At 48.7% G+C, this 17308-nt stretch overlaps 1 protein-coding gene across 1 annotated transcript in view; it reads left to right on the top strand.

Annotated features, from left to right (window-relative positions):
- The first annotated feature begins 526 nt into the window (after positions 1-526).
- Positions 527-17308, top strand: part of ZNF710 (zinc finger protein 710) — an 83960-nt gene continuing 67178 nt past the window's right edge. The window contains exon 1 of the mRNA XM_064376287.1: positions 527-1121. The gene's annotated coding sequence lies outside the window, so the exon portion shown is untranslated. The remainder of the gene's footprint in view (positions 1122-17308) is intronic.

Genomic DNA, 17308 nt, shown 5'->3' with positions numbered 1-17308 from the left:
CGGCCACGCCTCGGCGCCCCAGAGCACTGCGCCCCCCAGCAGGGCGCCCCGAGGCTAGGTTCCTAGCAGCTGCCCTGAGCCCCTTCCCCACCCGGGCCCTGGCGCTCGGAACCCGCGCCGTCCCCTCGAGTCCGGCCGTCCAGGGCTCGGCTCACAGCTGTTGAAAGGCTTTGGTCGTGTTCAGTGCTCTGCGAGGAGGTGTGTTCCAGGCCCATCTGCCTACTTTTAAAACACAGAAGTGAGTGGGGCACACACCCGCGCCACCTCTGGCTGGGAGGGGCGGGCCTCGCTCGCACTGGGGAAGGAGCCGGCACCCGGAGCCGCACCCGCGCCCCGCACCCCCCTTCTCTCCCGAGGGCGCCCCCGGCTTTCCGGTGAGGGGGAGCAGGCCCCCGGGTCCCCTTTGTGCCGGGCAGGGCAGGGCCCCCCATCTCCAAGCGAGGTGCTGCCTCTCCCCTCTCCCCCGCTTCAGTTCATCTTTGTTCCCCTTTTCTGCTGAGGAGAAAAAAAAAGAGAAAGAAAGAAAAGAAGGAAAAAAGGCGTGACTTGATTTTCAAACGAAACTCCCACAGCAAACAAAACCCTTTTAGAGAAATAAGAAAGGAGGAAGAAGGAAGAAAAGAGGGAAGAAAAAAACAGGGGAAAGAAACCCCTCCAGGCTTTCAATTCGAGTGGGAGAGTTGAACCGAAAGAAAGAGAGAGAAAGGAGGAAAAATCCTCTGCGGTAGAAAGAGAAAAGAAAACTTGGGCTGGCGAGAGGGGGGTGCCGGGGGTGGAAGGAAGTGAGAAAACAAAAGAGAGATAAAAGGGCTGCTTTTCTGTGTCTCTTCCTCTGCGAGCTGCTTAGGAGGAGCTGTTTTGCATCCCTTCACGTCAGCCCTGCCTCATTCCCTTCTTCCAGGGAGGGAGAGCGAGCGAGAGAGCGAGCGAGCGAGCGAGCGAGAGGAGGGGGGAGCGAGAGGAGCCGGAGGGAGGGCGGCGGGAGCAGCGGGCGCGCGTGGAGGCGGGCGGCGGGCGCGCAGCAGCAGCCCGGGCGGTGGGCACAGCCAGGAGCCCCCGACCCGCCCGACCCGGCCCGGGCCGCCGAGGGCCCCAGCGCAGGAGCCGCGCCCGGACCCAGGGTGAGTGTCCCGCGCGGCCCCCGGGCCCAGCCTCGCAGCTCCGGTCGGCGGCGGGGCCGGCGGGGAAGCGGGGGGCGCGGGGGTGGGTCGCTGCGGCCGCGGCCGACCCGCCCCCCGCCTCTCCCCGGGGACGGCCGCGCGCAGGCCCGCGCCGCGCTGCAAACATGTCGTCTTTTCCTTTCACTTCCACATTCCCTCATGCCGGGGAGCCGGAGGGAGCGAGGGAGAGCCGGGGAAAGAGGGAGAGATGGCGTCTGGGGTGGGGGAAGGGGGAGGGGGAGGAAGGGGGAGGGGAGGGAGCGAGCGAAAGAGGGCGAGAGGGAGGAGAGCGCGCGAATGAGAGACGGAGAGAGAGAGACGGAGAGAGAGAGAGACTGAGAGAGAGAGACCGAAGCAAAAATGAAAGGAAAGCGGCGGCGGCGCGGGAGGCCCTGAGGCGGCGGCGGCAGCGGCGGCTCCCGGGCCCGCAAGTGGGTGTCCCGGTGCTGGTCGCGCTCCCCCCGCACCCGGCCCGGGACTCAAAGTTTCACCCCCTCGCCGCCCCGCCCCTACGGCTGCCCACAAACTTTATTCTCGGAGCGGGGGGGACGGTGGCCGCGCGTCCCGGCCGGCCGGGGGTGGGGGAGGCTGAGCGCGCCGCTGGGGGGTGGGGGCGTCCCCGGGGGCCACTGGCCGGCTACGGGGCGTCGCGGGCCGGGGACCTAGGACGGGCGCTCTCTGGCGGGGGGCGTGGGGGTGGCGGTGGCGGGCGGGTCCCCACGGCCGGTGTGGAGCCTCCCGCGGCTCAACCCCCCTTCCTCCTCGTCGGCCTGTCTCCGTCTTCTCGCGGTCATTTTCCTAATTGGATGGAGCTGTGGGGCGTGATCACCGGCGTCAGATCGGGGCCCCCCGGCTACCAGGTGGGCGCGCGGACTCGGGGACCGGCGGGGCCGCCCCAGCGTCCCCACCTGGGGCACGCAGATCCCGCAGATCCGGCCCCAGGGCCACCACCCCCTTAACCGCGGACTTGCTAACTAGTGCGTATCGGGTTTTTTCCAACTTGCCTTTTCAGATGACTTGTATGGGCGCTGCAACTGCTTCCTCCCGTCTGAGCTGTAGTTTGGAAAGATTTAAGAGGCCAGGGAGGTGCTTGTGTGGGTTTTAAACAACCCGAAAGGGTCATTCGTGTATCCCTAGGCTTTGCCAGACGGTTAGGACACCCGTAGCAGCATCCTAGGTGCCTTTTCTTTCTTTTTTTTTTTTTTTTGAGACGGAGTCTCGCTCTGTCACCCATGCTGGAGTGCAGTGGCGCGATCTCAGCTCACTGCAACCTCCACCTCCCAGGTTCAAGTGATTCTCCTGCCTCAGCTTCTCGAGTATCTGGACTACTGGCACACGCCACCACGGCTGGCTAATTTTTGTATTTTTAGTAGAGATAGGGTTTCACATATTGGCCAGGCTGATCTCGAACTCCTGACCTCGTGATCTGCCCACCTCCCAAAGTGCTGGGATTACAGGTGTGAGCCACTGCCCCTCCCCTCCTGGGTTCCCTTTCACAGGGACACTTTGAGGTGCTTGTCCTACCGGGTCTCAGGCGGGCCTGTGGGGCAATCCAGTGAGGGACCAACATCATGGCCCACCTTGAGCTGCAGGCCGAGGGCCCACCTGCGACGGGCACCCTGAGCACCTTTCTTTCTGTGCAAAATGGAAACTCCCGGCCGATATGGACTTACAGGGTACATAACTAGTCCCTGTGGGCTGCCTGGGGAATTCACAAAACTCCCCCACAGGTGTGCAGAGGACTTTGTGCTCATGGGGGTCACTCAGCCAGCTTTGAAGCTGCCCTCCAGTCCTGCCTTTGTACACGTGTAAGTAAAACCAAAGTTCATTTCTGCCAAGTAGAGGGCTGGGGGTCTGTGTCCCTATTGCTTCTTTACTAGGGGCCCTAGAGAACCAATGGGGCGGGGGAAGAAGAAAACGGTTCTTAACTCATTAGATAAGAGGGAATGTGTTCCTAATGTGATCAAAGCGGATGGGGCTGTCTGGTTTTGACTTCTGAAACCTAGAATGGCCATTCCTTCTCATTTGTTTTAAAGAGAATGTTATTTTCTATACTTTCTCAGAGGTTTTATCAGCCACACTGGTGCTCCAGTGACCTTCTGGAGCTGGCTTTCCTGCCTGAGGGCAGTCGGGCTAGAGCTGCTTTCTTTGGGGTAGGGGGAATTGGATGTTTGGGCCACATTTTCTTCCTCCAGCCTGGCCTAGTTGCCTGTGTCTTGGTGGAGGGGGCTGCAGTGGGTTGAAGTGGGGACTGAAGCTCACTTGCGTGTCTTCTCCTGAGAGCTGATACCTGGGTAAATCCTCAGCCCATGATGTGTGGTCAGTGGGCCATTTGTTCCGGGCTTGGGTCATTTCCATTCCAACCGGGCATTTCCTACCAGGAGACTTACAAAAGACTTATTTTAGGCTCTCTGTCTGGAGACATGGAGACGGACAAGGTCTGGAAGGGTTTTTGAGTTGGAGGAAAGGCGACTAATGGGACCACCAGAGATTTTGCACTTCTGTTTTAGTTTGCCTTGTGGCCCAGAGATATTTCTAGCAGAGTTGAGTTTGGAAAGAAGCACAACTTCTTTCTAGAAGGGAGTAAATAAGTAAATAAAAGGAGTCCAGCACATCTTGGAGAAGACAGGTGAACGCTCCCTGGCCGCACCAGTGCTGCTTGGCACCGGCTCCTCATCTGGCTTGCTAACCCTTCCCATGCCCAGGCCAGGGACTCATGGTCTTGAATTAAGAGATCTGTGAATCAGCTGGGTCTGGTGTTAATGGTGGTTGATCTCAGCCCTTTGACTTCAAAGCTGGAAAAGGGCCTTAAGAGACTCTCTGAAAGCAACTGAGGCAGGAAGAAAGCTCTGTACCCAGTAAGGGTACAGAGCACTCATACCTGAGCTTTCAGTGTGTTCCCAGTGCCATTTCTACAAGGTCACTGTCCCTGCTACTGCTGGGGATCCCAAATCAAGCTCGCTTTAAACAATGTAGCAATGAGAGCGTGAAACCCACGGGCTCACACCGCACACATGAGACCGGTTAATGGGGCGCCTTATTTTCCAGATGTGTTACACAAACTGTGCTGGAGAATGTGACTGGCCAGTGAGACAACTAGGGGGAACTGGGTGATTCAGGCGGTTTCAACATTGACTTCTTCAAAGTCCAGCAGTCAGAGGAGCAGTGTAGTCATCGGGATTTTTTCACATTGCACCGTTTTTTGATCTGGAACACTTTCTTCTCACTTTGACTTGTGTGTGATTTATTTAGGATTGGTCAGGAGAGAAGTGAAGGAATGTAAGGGCCCGAGGCCTGAACTGATCTCCATCCATGGGTTAAATGTACTAGAACGTGTCTGGGTGCGGTGGCTCACGCCTGTAATCCCAGTACTTTGGGAGGCCGAGGCAGGTGGATCACGAGATCAAGAGATGGAAACCATCCTGGCCAACATGGTGAAACCCTCTCTCTACTAAAAATGCAAAAAATTAGCTGGGCATAGTGGCAGGCGCCTGTAGTCCCAGCTGCTCAGGAGGCTGAGTCAGGAGAATCGCTTGAACCCAAAAAGTGGAGGTTGCAGTGAGCCAAGATCGTGCCACTGTACTCTGGCCTGGCAACAGAGCGAGACTCCGTCCTAAAAAAAAAAAGTACTAGAACGTTTATGAGGGTAGACGTCTTTGTTCATTGCTGAGCCTCTGTGCCTAGAGCAGGTTCTGATTCTAGTGGTCCCTCGCTAGATGCTTGCTGAATGAACGTACTGGGCATTAGGAAAAGGGTTTGCCTCCCAGAAGGAACCCATGAATGACACAGGCAGGGACAGGAGGTGATTGATGGGAGCTGCAGAGTTGTGCTGTGAGTCATTGCTTCAAACAAGCTCCAGACAGGTGAGGCGGGAGGGGGCTGGGAAGAGAGGATCCTGAATGGGGCGGAGCCCCTGGGTGGAGACTCGTGCACAACAATAGGTTTGAATTGGACTCAGGATATAGGGAGAATAATAATCGTGGTGTATCCTGGAGCAGAATGACGCTGCGTGCTTTGCGTGTTTGTCTCTCTTAGTCCTCGCAGGTGCTGGCTCCTGCATGCTTATTCTCATTTAGCAGTTAAATAACTCGTCCAAGGGCACAGAGCTGGTATCCAAACCCAGGCTGTCTGACTTCAGACTTTGCCTCCCAGGAATGACAATGTGGTCAGATATCTCTGCCAGTGCCAAAGAGCTGGGCATTCAGCACTTTGGGGTTCCTCGAAAGGACAGCAGCAGAAAAAGTGAAGAAGGCATTGCGGGCCTGCAGCAGAGGGAGGCTGGTCAGGGAGTGTACCTGAAGAGGGCTTGTCAGTGAGGCCTATCAGGGAATGCTTATTTTCAGGGCCTAACTATTCCCCATGCAGAGTGGCTGTTGTGAGATCAGGGCTATTTTGCACTTGATGAAGATGCAGGGGATCTTTTTATGGGCAAAGATTGCTTAAAGTTTAGTTGGCATATATTTGAAACTGTTGGAAATTGTAAAGCTAAGAAATGTCATTGTCGGCCTTGATACCACCGGAGTCTGTTTCCCACGTGTGTAAAGGTTACCTGCCTACTCCAGGATGCTGGCCCAGCCTGTTCCAGACCACAGCAGCCCCTCACTCACTGGCAGTCTGTGATGTGCTAGACACTGTGCAGGTCCCGTCCTCGTGAAGCTTGCAATCTCCCTGGGAGGCAGGCATTAAACTAATAATTATACAAATACTCTTTAATTACAGTTGTTATAAATGGTTCAAAGGAAAAAGTACAGAGACATTGAAGCCAGTAATCATGGAGAGGGGGCAAGGAGGCTTTCCTGAAGAAAGGGCATTTAAATAGCCACCTGCAGTGTGAATGAAGAGGCTTTAACCAGGGTGGTACAGTTCATTAACCTTGATGTGAACCTCACGACTCCATGTGTAGTCCATGGACCAGCATCCGTGTTACCTGGTAGTGAGTGAGACATGCGGAACCCCGGGCTCCTCAGCAAATCTGCTGGATCTGCTGTTTAATTCACATGCATGGTCATGTCTGTGGACCACTGTGGGACTATAAAGTACTGAGCTGGGAGGTTCTCAGTTTTTCTGGGAGCGGTTGAGTGACCCTGGGAAAGTCACATCTCGGGCAAGTGAGGAGGGGATTCGGTAATCTCCTTATTTCTCTGGCTTCTCTGATTTTTGGCCTTTTCCAGTTTGTGCCATCGCCCCGCTGTGGAGGGTGAGGAGCTGGGCTGGTGCAGCATCCACCCCTGTGTGGCCATTGGTGGAGACCCAGCAGGCACTCGTCCATGCTCTGATCTCATTTCCCTAAGCCCAGAAGATGGGCTGGACCATCAGAGCCTTTGATAAGGATCAGAATAATTCCCTAAAAGTGTGTGGAGCTGCACACAGCGATTGTCTTAAGGTGACCCTGGGAGGATTTGGCCTGAAGCAAAAGAAAAACTGGCAAGGGTCAAAAGGGCCTTGGGGAAGAAAGGTGTAATGTTTCTTCCAAAAGCGGAACCTAAAACGAGGAGAGAGAGGCACCCGCTCAGTGGCTCCACGCGTGGGAACATAATACTTGAAGAATTGCCGCGAAATTTTAGCCCTGAGATCTTCATGTCACTGTAGAGAAGAACAGAGGGTTGAAATCAGGGGTCCTGGACTCTTGCAGTGTGTGGGTGGGCTTTGAGGGTCAGGGGTACTTGAAACTGCAGAAGGTTACAATGTGCACTTTTCTGGGAGGAGGACCCATAGCTTTCACTGGCCTCAAGGGAGACTGCAGCTCCAAGAATTAGTCAAATGTCTTTCTGGACTAACCTCACTCAGCTCTTTTGTTATACGGCACATACAATATGCCAGGCGTGATTGTAAGCACTTTACACATACTATTAGCTCGTTTAGGTGGAATACCTTTCCAGAGGTCACAGGTCTGGTAAGCCTCAGAGCCAGGATTAGAACCCAGGCACTGCGGCACCAGAGTCAAAGCTTACCCTAGTAACAGGGCAAGCAGGACGAGGGGCAAGTTCTTTTTGGTAGCACAGATGGAGAGGCTCATCCCCACCCCCACTTTACAGGTAAGCATCTCCCGATGGTTCATGTAAAACACAGAAAGGATTTTCCCAAGGAAGCACGTTGTGAGTAGCTCCAGGTTGCCAGGCTAGCCCGTGAAAGCCTCTGTCACTTTGGGGCCCAACACATGCTTGTTAGCAAAGAAAATAATGAGAAAACAAGATTGCTGCAGCACTAAAGGCTACATTAAAAATTCTAGAATTGGAAAGAAGGCACTTGAAGAATTGCACCCTTAAATCAGGGAGGTAAGGTGGCAACAGAAAGTTGGGGTAGATTCTGAAAAGGAGGGATTAAAGGATGTCAGAGCCAAAGCACAGCCAAATATATGTCGAATCAGTAGCTTCAAAAGATAAAATAACTGGTTTTTACTACCTACTCATTAATGTGTGTAGCTCACAGACCTGACCCTTCCCCCATCCCTAGTGCCTACCCTAAGTACAGAGGCCTTTTGTCTCTCATTCATTCTCTGTGTTACTTGAATTGTTATCCAGTATGTATTATCTTTTATATATATATATATACACACATGTATATATATATACACACACATATATGTAGGGGGGTGTGTGTGTGTGTATATATATTTGTAAGTGAAGTAAAAGAACTATTAGAAGTGAGTTGAAGGCCAGGCACGGTGGCTCATACCTGTAGTCACAGGCATGATTACAGAGATGAGATGAGGTTGTCCTTTGGGAGGCCCAGGCAGGAGGATTGCTTGAGCCCAGGAGTTTAGGACCAGCTTAGGCAACATAGTGAGACCCTGTCTCTACAAAAAACTTTTTAAAATCAGCTGGTGGCACGTGTAGCTGTAGTCCCAGTTACTTGGAAGACTGAGTTGGATCCCTTGAGCCCAGGAGGTTGAGGGTGCAGTGAGCTGTGATCACGTCATTGTACTCCAGCCTGAAAACCCTGTCTCAAAAGAAAGAAAAGAAGTGGGTTGGCCTCTTTCACAATCACCAATGTAAAGCAGTTTCTGATATCAAATATATATGCTCTATTGTGTGTTTATTTCTGGGAGTACTAAGAGAACTGTTGGAAATGTGAGGATTTTTAGTGTAGTCAGAGGCTGAGAAGAAGTGATCACGTTGTGACCCAACTATGTTCCCTTTTTTTACTTCCCTGCCCCAGCAAGTTGTATACATGGAATCAAAATGAACTACAGAAAACAGGAATGTCCACCCTCCACATTTGAATGGGAAACTATAACTTTTGTGATGACTCTTGGTTATGTGTGGTTTTGTCTTCTGTGTGGTACCTGGAATGCCATCCCGGACCCCATCCCATTCCGGGTGGGACGGGACAGCAAGGATACAGGTTTCCAGACTGGGAAGGCAGTCCTGCATGTGTTTGGTAAAAGACGATGGCCAAACTTGGAGCACGTCGGAATGTCCTCACAAGGACCAAGTCCAAGCTGGCCCCTTGAGACGCGTCAGATTCCCTTTGGAAGCTGGTGGGGCTGGTCCTCGGGCTGTGCGCTCACAAGCCATCACTTCCCAACATGACTCCATTCTCTAGCTGTAAAATCACAACACAGTTCACAGACTTGCCGTTACCCAGAAGCAGGTCACATCTGAAATTCAGAACGCTTCCTGTCCTCCCACTACGCAGCACTCGTTGAAGCAGCCCTGCCCACCCCTGCCCCAGCCTGGGAAATCTGTGCCCACTCCCTTGGTCCATTCCCCAAGTGCCTACTATCAACCCCACTACTTATTCCTCTGTGTCCTGCCCTAGCTCCTTCCCTGTGTCTGGGCACCCCACATCCTCCTATGCCTTAATCCTCCACCTCAGCTACAGTCACACCTCTCTCCCCCTCCCCACCCCCTACCCGTGTCACTTCTTTTTATCCTAGGATTTCACAAAGAAGAGTCCACTCTGGCCCCACTTCCTCTCTCCCCCTCACCCCCTGGCCAGCTCAGCAACAGAGGAGAGTTTCACCCCAGCCCACTCTCACTCCAGCTGGCTCTCCTAGAGGTCCCTGGCCACCTAATCACACCCGGTGGCCCATCTTATAAGACCCTCTCTTACCTGGCTTATCTATAGCAGTTATTATCATGAACAGTCTTCTCCACCTTGGGTCTGGCTCATCACTCTGGGTCCTTTTCCTACCCCTCATTTGCTTTTTGTGCCATTCTTTCCTTTTGCTATGCTTGGGTGCCTTAGCCACAGTTCTTTGCTACTTGCTTACTTCCCATGACTGTGGTTTCAGCCTGCATAGGCCTCTTGGCCTATGATCCCTGTCCTCATGTCTCCTCCAGACAGCCTAGAGCTGGATTTCCTTTTGCTTTTAATCTAGTCTGATATCTATGCTCTTTTAACTGGAGAGTTCGGGCTATTTGCATTTGTTATGATTTTGGAAATAGATGGATTTTTTTTTCTTTTTTTGAGACGAAGTCTCACTTTATCACCCAGGCTGGATTGCAGTGGTGCGATTTCAGCTCACTGCAACCTCTGCCGCCCGAGTTCAGGAAATTCTCCTGCCTCAGCCTCCCGAGTAGCTGGGATTACAGGCGCCTGCCACTGTGCCCAGCTAATTTTTGTGTTTTTAGTAGAGATGGGTTTTCACCATCTTGGCCAGGCTGGTCTTGAACTTCAGACCTCGTGATATCCCTGACTCAGCCTCCCAAAGTGCTGGGATTATAGGCATGAGCCACTGCATCCAGCCAGATTTCTTTTTTTTTTCTTCTTTTCTTTTGAGTCAGGGTCTCACTCTGTCACCCACGCTGGAGTGCGGTGGCACGATCTCAGCTCACGGCAACCTCCATCTCCCAGGCTTAAGTGATCCTCCCACCTCAGCCTCCTGAGTAGCTGGGACCACAGGTGTGTACCACCACAGCTGGCTAATTAAAACAATTTTTTTTTCTGTAGAGATGGGCTTTTGCCATGTTGCCCAGGCTGGCCCTGAACTCTTGAGCTCAGGCTATCCATCCGCCTCAGCCTCCCAAAGTGCTGGGATTACAGTGTGAGCCGCCGTGCCTGGCCGAAACAGGATGCAGATTTCTTTCTACCATCTTATTTGGTGTTTCCTGTGTGTTCTTTTTCTGATTCTTGTGGTCATTCTGTCTTTTGAATTGGACGAAAGTGTTTTTTCTTTTCTTCACTCCCTTTTTTCTCTACAGCTTTGAAACTTTATATATTTTATTTATTTATTTATCTATTTATTTTTTGAGATGGAGTCTCACTCTGTCGCCCAGGCTGGAGTGCAATGGCGTGATCTTGGCTCACTGCAAACTCTGCCTCCCGGGTTCAAGCAATTCTCCTGCCTCAGCCTCCCAAGTACCTGGGATTACAGGTGGGCACCACCATGCCCGGCTAATTTTTGTATTTTTAAGTAGAGACCGGGTTTCATCATGTTGATCAGAGTGGTCTTGAACCCCTAACCTCGTGATCCGCCCTCCTCAGCCTCCCAAAGTCCTGGGATTACAGGCGTGAGCCACCACACCTGGCTTATATATTCTATTTAAAAAAAAATTTTATTTTTTACATTTTTTATTTTTAGAGACAGGATCTTGCTCTGTTGCCCAGGCGGGAGTGTATTTGCAGGATCATAGCCGATTGTAGCTTTGACTTACTGGGCTCAAGTAATTCTCCCGCTCAGGCTCCTGAATAGTTGGTCTTGAATTTGAACTTCTGTTCTTGAACTTCTGTTGTTGTTTTTTTTTTATTTTTTTGAGACAGAGTCTTACTCTGTCACCCAGGCTGGAGTGCAATGGCGCAACCTCTGCATCACAAGTCCAAGTGATTCTCCTGCCTCAGCCTCCCGATTAGCTGGGATTACAGGTGTGCGCCACTATGCCCGGCTAACCTTTGTATTTTTAGTAGAGACAGAGTTTCGCCATGTTGCCCAGGCTGGTCTTGAACTCTTGACCTCAGGTGCTCTACCCACCTTGGCCTCTCAAAGTGCTGGGATTACACCCATGAGCCGCTGCGCCCGGCCTAGCCTCCTGAGTAGTTGTTACTATAGGCATGCAACAACCACTCCTGGCTGTTTTATTTTTGTAGAGGTGGGGTTTGGGTATGTTGCCTAGGCTGGTGTCGAACTCCTGGCCTCAAGCCATGCTCCTGCCTCGGCCTCCCACAGTGCTGGGATTACAGATGTGAGCCACCGTGCCTGGCCTGAAATTTATAAACTCTATTTCTATTCTTTTGATGTACACAGACTGTAATTGTTCACTTGGTGTCTATACATATTTTTTCAAACAATGTAAGGACCTTGGAATGCTTTATATAAAAGTCACCACTGTCCCTGCCCACATTCATTTGTCATACAGTGGTTTATGTTTCTCTCTTTAATCCCACAAATTGGACTCTAACTTTAATGTTGTATACACTTAATCCTTTGTTTTTATTTTCCATATATTTACCATTTACTCACACTTTTCCTTTCATCTCAGGTCTTTCTGGGATCAGAACATCATGTGGTGAAAGTCTTTTAGTCATAAACTTTCAGTTTCTGTTTGGCTGAAATTTTATTTCAGGATTCCTTTTTTGTCTTCTTCGTCTTTTTTTTTTTTTAGCCTAGAATATATATAATAATGGCTTCATTCTTACTCTTAAAAGATAGTTTTGCTAGGTGTAAAACATTAGTCTGACCATTATTTTGTTGGTGTTTACAGGCATCATTCCACTGTCTTCAGGCTTTCATTGTTGATATTAAGAAGTTGGGGGCCAGGTGCGGTGGCTCATGCCTGTATTCCTAGCACTTTGGGAGGCCAAGGTGGACTGATCACAAGGTCAAGAGATTGAGGCCATCCTCGCCAACATGATGGAACGCTACCTCTACTAAAAATACAAAAATTAGCTGGGTGTGGTGGCATGCACCTGTAGTCCCAGCTACTTGGGAGGCTAAGGCAGGAGAATCACTTCAACCCAGGAAGTGGAGGTTGCAGTGAGCCAAGATCACGCCACTGCACTCCAGCCTAGCAACAAAGTGAGACTCCATCTCAAAAAAAAAAATGTTGGTAGCCCAAATTGTTCCCTTAGGTAAATTCTTCTCTCTGGTTGTTTTGTATGTTTATTTGCTCATGTTTTGTGCTGTGCAATCCACTGTAATGTACCAAGGAGTGGGTTTTATTTTAGATTCACTGGGCTTCCTGAAGGCAAGGATTGTTGTCTATCATCAGTTTTGTTTCTTTTTTTTTGAGACAAAGTCTCGCTCCATCACCCAGGCTGGAGTTTAGTGGCACAATTTCGGCTCACTGCAACCTCCAACTCCCGGGTTCAAGTGATTCTCCCACCTCAGCCTGGTGAGTAGCTGAGACTACAGGGGTGCACCACCATGCCCGGCTAAATTTTTTGTCTTTTTAATAGAGACTGGGTTTCACCATGTTGGCCAGGGTGATCTTGAACTCCTGACCTCAGGTGATCCACCTGCCTTGGCCTCCTAAAGTGCTGGGATTACAGGCATGAGCCACCATGCCCCACCTGTCATCAGTTCTAAAACACTTTTTTTTTTTTTGTGAGACAGTCTTGCTCTGTCGCCAGGCACCAGACTGGAGTGCAGTGGCACAATCTCAGCTCACTGCAACCTCCGCCTCCTGGGTTCAAGCAATTCTTCTGCCTCAGCCTCCCAAGTAGCCGAGACTGCAGATGCGCACCACCACACCCAGCTGATTTTTTATTTTTTTAGTAGAGACAGTGTTTCACCATGTTGGCCAGGATGGTCTCGATCTCTCTCTCTCTTTTTTTTTTTATAATAGTGGATTTTTTTTTTAATTGCATTTTAGGTTTTGGGGTACATATGAAGAACATGCAAGATTGTTGCATAGGTGCACACGTGGCAGTGTGATTTGCTGCCTTCCTCCCCTTCACCTATATGTGGCATTTCTCCCCATGCTATCCCTCCCCAACCTCCCACCCCCAGCTGTCCCTCCCCTATTTCCCCGCAACAGACCCCAGTGTGTAGTGCTCCCCTCCCTGTGTCCATGTGTTCCCATTGTTCAACACCCGCCTATGAGTGAGAACATGCGGTGTTTGATTTTGTGTTCCTGTGTCAGTTTGCTGAGAATGATGGTTTCCAGGTTCATCCATGTCCCTACAAAGGATGCGAACTCATCGTTCTTGATGGCTGCATAATATTCCATGGTGTATATGTGCCACATTTTCCCTGTCCAGTCTATCATTGATGGGCATTTGGGTTGGTTCCAGGTCTTTGCTATTGTAAAATGTGCTGCTATGAACATTTGTGTGCATGTGTCTTTATAGTAGAACGATTTATAATCCTTTGGATATATACCCAGTAATGGGATTGGTCTCGATCTCTTGACCTTGTGATCCGCCCGCCTTGGCCTCCCAAAGTGGTGGGATTACAGGCATGAGCCACTGCACCTGGCCTCAGTTCTAAAACATTTTTAGCCATTATCTCTTTGAATATTGTTTCTTCATCATTATCTTGTTCTAGTTTCTCCTTTGGGAACTCCAATTAATTGTATATTAGCTTTTATTTTATATTCTTTGTATTTCTTTATTCTTTGTGTTTCTTAACTTTTGCTTTTTTAATCTTTTTTTTTTATTCTGGATATTTTCAGGGTAATTTTTTTCCCCCACAAACAGAGCAATGAAGGAGTAATTTCTTATTCAGTTTTTAGTTCACTAGTTCTCTCTATATTTATCTGTAATCTCTGTTTAGCTCTTCACTGAGGTATTTTTAATATCAATATTAACTCATAGGTTTAATATGTCTAATGTGTTTTACTCCATTGCAATTGTTATTTTTGATGCTCATCTATTGAGTTTTTAATGGGACTGATTATATTTTTTTATTTCTGGGTTTCTATTTTGTTCTTTTTCAAATATGCTCACCTTTTAAAAAAATCTCTTCTTGTGTTTTTTAATACCTCATTTGATTTCTTTAATCATATTAAATATGTTTATTTTGCATTCTATATCCAATAAATCTAATATCTGAAGTATTTGCAATTTTAGTTGTATTGTTTGATGCTTCTGCTGACTTCCACTCATGAGGGCTTGTTTCCTTAGGTGTTCCATGATTTTTATTTTTTATTTATTTAATTATTTATTTATTTGAGATGGAGTTTCATTCTTGTTGCCCAGACTGGAGTGCAGTGGCATAATCTCAGCTCACTGCAACTTCTGCCTCCCAGGTTCAAGTGATTCTCCTGGCTTAGCCTCCTGAGTAGCTGAGATTACAGGCACCCACCACCACGCCTGGCTAATTTTTGTATTTTTTAATAGGATGGGGTTTTGCCATGTTGGTCAGGCTGGTTTCAAACTCCTGACCTCAAGTGATCTCCCCACCTTGCCTCCCTTGGCCTGCTGGGATTACAGGCGTGAGCCACTGTGCAAGTCCAGGTGTTCTGTGAATTTTGATTGCAAGCTTATGTTTGTTAGGATTCTATCTGTGAGAATTCTTTGAGGTATAGCATGAGAATACCGTCTTCCAGGGAGGATGTGTGTTTCCTTCTGCTGGATACCTGAAGGCCCTACAGATGGATTCATTTCTCTTTAATTCTTAGCTTGCAGTTTTAATAACCAGAACCTAAACCCACATGAGAGCCTACCAATGACCACAGATTCTCAAAGGAACCTTTTTTTTAAACTTCACCCACAGCTAACACTAAGATTACTTCCTTCCTGACTATATGCCACTAGGCGCTCTCCTTTGCACCATCGTCACTTTATTGCCAAATGCCTTCTCTCAATTTTTGGTCAAAGTCCTAATCATTTCAGGCCCAATTAAAAACTTGGTATCTCCTGAGCCTTCCCCACACCATTCGTTGCAAAATTAACTGGTATCTCCACATTCACAGGCTATTGTTGCCTTACCTATTAGTCTGTGAGTACATGCATTCAGAACCCACACTGGACTCCGAGCTTTTTCAAAGCACAGAGCTGTATCATTTATTTCTGGAGCCCCAGTCCCTGGCTCACTGTTGGGCAGAGTAGTTGTTTAATAGATATTTATTGATCAAAGAGAATTTATGGCAAAACCAGTACTTCTCTTCTTTTTGAATAGCAATAAAAAAATCACAAGCACTAACCTGCCCCATGGTATTGGACAAAGCCAGTTCACCTCTTTGGATCTCAGTGTCCTCAGCTGTGAAATGAAAGGATGCTCTGAGGTCTTGACATGTTCTAAGACACTGAGCTCCAATGCGGCCGTGTGACTGTCAGTCACGATACTGTGGATCCACTCTTGCCTCACAAAGGGAACGGAGGGGTGGGAGGGCTGTGGTGAGAAAGAGCATAATTCTGAGGTAACTGGGCATGAGTTGGAAGAGAGGAAGGAGAAGGGACTTCGGGGCGAGTTAATATAAAATAAAGATGGGACAGCCAGGCATGATGGTATGTGCCTGTAATCCCAGCTACTCTGGAGGCTAAGGTTGGAGGATCACTTGTACCCAGGAGTTTGAATCCAGTCTGGGAAACATAGTGAGACCCTGTCTCTTAAAAAAAAAAAAAGATGACATTACAAAAATGATGACTTGATTTAACTAGATGGCTATATCTAAAAAATGAACACATTAAAACAAAATAAATTTTAGTTGGGCTAAAGATGCTAAATATTTTTTAAAATGAGGCCGGGCACAGTGGCTCATGCCTGTAATCCCAGCACTTTGGGAGGCCGAGGTGGGCAGATCACCTAAGGTCAGGAATTTAAGACTAGCCTGACCAACATGGAGAAACCCCCTCTCTACTAAAAATACAAAATAAGCCAGGTGTGGTGGCGCGTGCCATAATCCCAGCTACTCTTGATGCTGAAGCAGGAGAATCGCTCAAACCCGGGAGGCAGAGATGTGGTGAGCAGAGATTGCGCCATTGCACTCCAGCCTGGGCAACAAAAGGCCAATTCCTCTCAAAGAAAAAAAAAAGAACTTGGAGAAAGTACTTTCTAAGTATGACTTAAAACCCAGGAGCCATAGGAGAAAAAGTTGATATATTTGATGTATGCAAGCAAAGAATTTCTTCATGGCAGAATCCATCATAAAATCAAAGGAGTCTCCCAGTTCTCAAAACTGGGAAAACATTTTTTTGACATACATCATAGAGCTCATTTCCTTAATATCTAAAGAGTTCCTACAAATCAATAAGAAAAAGACCATCAACCCAATTTTTACTTATTTATTTATTTAATCAAAGGACATTTCAGTGCTACCATCAACCCAATTTTTAAAGCAGGCTGAAAACACAGACAGTTCACAGTTTTGAACTATATGAGAATGCGTTGAGCCCATTAGCAATAAGAGAAACAGAAGTTTACTGTGGAGATGTGATGATGGGACCAGATACTCTCATAGTTGTTGATAGAAGTGTGAAATTGGTACAACTTTTATAGAGGGAATTCTGACAATATTTTTTAAAATTAAAAGTGCATGAGCAATTCCACTTTTGGAAATTTCTCTTACAGATAAATTGTACATGTGTGAAATGATGTATTTTTTTTTTTTTTCTTTTTTTGAGATGGAGTCTCACTCTGTCACCCAGGCTGGAGTCCAGTGGCACTGTCTCGGCTCACTGCAACCTCTGCCTCCCAGGTTCAAGCGATTCTCCCAACTCAGTCTCCTGAGTAGCTGGAACTTCAGGCACACACCACCACGCCCAGCTAATTTTTGTATTTTTAGTAGAGATGGGGTTTCACCATGTTGGCCAGGCTGGTCTTGAACTCCTGACCTTGTGATCTGCCTGCCTTGGCCTCCCAAAGTGCTAGGATTACAGGCATAAGCCACCACACCCAGCCACATTTTTCAAGATAGTTAATTGCCTCATTGCTTGTAAAAGGAAAAAAAAAAGGAAACTACCAGATTATCCATCAGTAGAGAACTGGTAAATAAATTATCCTGCCACCATACAATGCAATTTATTTTTTTCAGATGGGGTCTTGTTCTGTCATCCAGGCTGGAGTGCAGTGGCACAGTCACAGCTCGCTGCAGCCTAAGCCTCCCAGGCTTAAGTGATCCTCCCACCGCAGCCTTCTGAGTAGCTGGGAACACAGGCGCATGCCACCACACCCAGCTAATTAATTTTTTGTAAAGATGAGATCTCACTATATTGCCCAGGCTGGTTTCGAACTGCTGAACTCAAGCAATCCTCCTGCCTTAGCCTCCCAACGTGTTGTGATTACAGGTGTTAGCCACCGTGCTCAACGCCATATGATGCAATTC

The sequence above is a fragment of the Aotus nancymaae genome, unplaced genomic scaffold (genome assembly GCF_030222135.1).
Source record: "Aotus nancymaae isolate 86718 unplaced genomic scaffold, 86718_ANA_hifiasm-v0.15.2.pri h1tg000014l, whole genome shotgun sequence".
Lineage (NCBI taxonomy): Eukaryota > Metazoa > Chordata > Mammalia > Primates > Aotidae > Aotus > Aotus nancymaae.
Note: the sequence above shows the minus strand (reverse complement) of the source record. Positions and strands in the feature narration are given on the sequence as shown.